Raw genomic sequence first — 3,458 nt, 5'->3', positions numbered from 1 at the left:
AAATATAGATTCTGGTTTATAGTAGATCTGGGATAGGGCCTAAGATTCTGCGTTTTAAAAAGACAAGAGTGTTGTTGGTCCATGGACCCAACTTTGTGAAGTAAGTCAATAGAACATGATACTGCCCAAGCTCTTTTGCTCTCTAAGTAATGAGACATCCATCTATTACAATTTCTGGTAAGTATCTCTATGTAATCCAAGTTTACTTTTCTAAGTAAACTAGTTTCCTTTATGTATCTGCTGCTGCTGCTGCTAAGTCGCTTCAGTCGTGTCCGACTCTGTGCGACCCCATAGACGGCAGCCCACCAGTCTCCCCCGTCCCTGGGATTCTCCAGGCAAGAACACTGGAGTGGGTTGCCATTTCCTTCTCCAGTGCATGAAAGTGAAAAGTGAAAGTGAAGTTGCTCAGTCATGTCCGACTCTTCACGATCCCATGGACTGCAGCCTACCAGGCTCCTCCATCCATGGGATTTTCCAGGCAAGAGTATTGGAGTGGGGAGCCATTGCCTTCTCTGTTATGTATCTAGATAAGCACATAAAATTTTTCACATAGTATTTGTACTCACCGTCCCTAGAGTATCATTTCCACTGCAAACCTTAGGCTGCCAGCATCACTCTGCAAGCTAAAACACTGACTTCATGCCCCTATGCCTCTAAGAAGTCTGATAATCAATAACCAGATTAGGATAGGTTTTTCGGTAATGTGTTGAGAAGTACGGAGAGAGTTCAGGTAATTTTTACTAAAGTTAATAGCTCTTCTATTTGGGGAAAAAGCCCAGAATGGTTCCACGTACAAAATATTCTTCTCAAAATCAACAACTATTCATAGATAACTGAATCATTTAGATGGAGGAGGGACAATAATATATAGTTCATTTGCCCAATCCACCTGGGAAGAAAAAACAGTCCATATACAAGAGCACTTACCCACACACAGCTGTATATGCCATGGGCCAACTGCACTGAAGAACTTCTCAGTGCAACAGGGGTTAAGAATGAGTAGAGGTGCCTTCTAGTTGGGCTGGTGATACACTTTCCCTTAAATCTGAAAGTCTGTACTAGACAAGGCATAGCAGTTCTCAGGAAAGGGAAAGCCATGGGATTTGAAGGGCAGCAAGAATACTTCCCAGAGCAGCTCACCTCTGACAGAACCCTGAGGATAAGGTCAGGATTTAGGGAGGCCCTGGAATGACCACTTGACTGGACAAGCCAGAAAACAGTAGATGCATTCAGTGTGATGACCCCGCACCTACACACACATACACACACACACACTCCCAGTCAGTGTGATGATCCCCACCTACACATATACACACTCTCACACACATTCCCAGTCAGTGTGACGACCCCCCACCTACACATACACACACACACACTCACACACACTCACACACACTCACAGTGTGATGACCCCCCCACCTTAGACACACACACATACTCCCAGTGTGATGATCCCCACCTACACACACACACACACACACACACACTCCCAGTCAGTGTGATGACCCCCACACCTACACACACACACACACACACACACACTCCCAGTCAGTGTGATGACCCCCCCACCTACACACACACACACACACACACACTTCCAGTCAGTGTGATGCCTCCCCACCTACACACACACACACACACACACTCCCAGTCAGTGTGATGACCCCCCCCACCTACACACACACACACACACACACACACTCACACACACACACTCCCAGTCAGTGTGATGACCCCCCCCACCTACACACACACACACACACACACACACTCCCAGTCAGTGTGATGACCCCTCACCTACACACACACACACATACTCCCAGTTCAGGTATTAGCTTCAGTGTACAGGCCGAGTCCACACCTCTCCGTTGTCATGGAGCCTGACTTTTCTCAGCCGACCCAATGCCTGACTTGCTCTTTCAATTGAGAAGCCTACTCTTACATTAGGTCACGGTACAGAGACTTACTGAATAGCTCGGTCACTTCCATTAATTAATTCCATTAATTAATCCGGCACGTCCAGAGGATCATCGTACTTGCTCTCAGGATTCACACCTTCTCTTCTAACACTAGACTGAAGTTGAAAAGAATGGCTGCCTCTGACCGCATCTCCAGTGGGATGGTCTATACTAGCTAAGGGATAGTGGGATAGCTAAGGTCCTAGTTTGCTTGGGATAGCCCCAATTTACTCTGTTGTTTGGAAGGCCCTAGTTTGAATAGTAAGACATACGGCCACACATATGACTGCACAGTGCTAGTCACCTTCTAACATGGGAGCGTGTGCCCAGAGAGCCACTCTTGCCCCTTGTCCCAGCAAACTGGATCTCCATTTCTGCTGCTGTTCACAGGGACATAATGATGGGCCAATACTGTCACCCCCACCAGGAGTACAGATTTGGGTAAGGCCACTGCTCTTTGGAGGGCTTCCCAGGTGACTCCGTGGTAAAAGAATCTACCTGCCAATGCAGGAAACACAGGAGATGCCAGTTTGATCCCTGGATAGGGAAGATCCCCTGGAGAAGTAAATGGCAACACATTCCAATATTGCCTGGAAAATCCCATGGACAGAGGGGCCTAGTGGGCTACAGGGGATCTCGAAGAGTCAGACACGACTGAGTGACTGAGCACACACACACTGCTCTCTGAAATTCATCCTTTGAAAACAATTTAAATAGCCGCCTGGCTGACAATAATAACAAATCTATGTATTTTGACTTTTAACAGTGTTACGCTTTTCAAAGAGCCCAGCTAACACCATCACAAATTCTGACCTTGCTCAGCAGCTCTGGTCTTGAATTCTCAGAGGGAAATTTGAGTACCTGGAGCTGCTACCCACTGACCCGTTTCCTCTTTACAAGGCTCAGAAACAACTGGAGAGGTGTGCTAACCAAATGTCAGACATAAAAGTGACATTAAGCAAACAACAGGAGGGAAGAAGACAAGACAAGTCAGAAGCAGCCCCACACTACACACCTGCTCCAAGAGCAGACAGACCATAGAGTCCTGGCAGACTGTATGTACTAATGTTAACGTCTCCTTCTCCCAGCTCTAATTGAAAATCTCTCGCTACTTTTAATTTAAAGGACTCTGAGTCAGGCTGCTCCCCTGCTCAGTTCTGAGACAAAAACATGCTGGGCAAGAAGGCTGGAAATGCCCTTTAACTTCCGGCTCTGGTTGGGTTGGCAAGTAATATAGATCATTTAGAACTCAATTTAAAGGAATAAAAATGTGAGAATATACTGTGAACAAGACTAAGTGGGGACTCTAGGATTTTGAATATAATGTGTTCCTTGGCCAACACAGAGTTCACTAACAAAATTGCACTTACCAGGGGAGGTGAGGGAAGGGTAAAAATAAGTAGAAAATGAAATAGAATCGGACAAGTACCCTAAAGGAGTAGAAACAAGTGCAATGGAAACAAAAAAAAAAAGAAGGAGAGAGTAGTTTTGACTTAGGGA

This window comes from Bos mutus, chromosome 29 (assembly GCF_027580195.1).
Source record: "Bos mutus isolate GX-2022 chromosome 29, NWIPB_WYAK_1.1, whole genome shotgun sequence".
Lineage (NCBI taxonomy): Eukaryota > Metazoa > Chordata > Mammalia > Artiodactyla > Bovidae > Bos > Bos mutus.
This window is presented reverse-complemented; position numbering follows the sequence as displayed.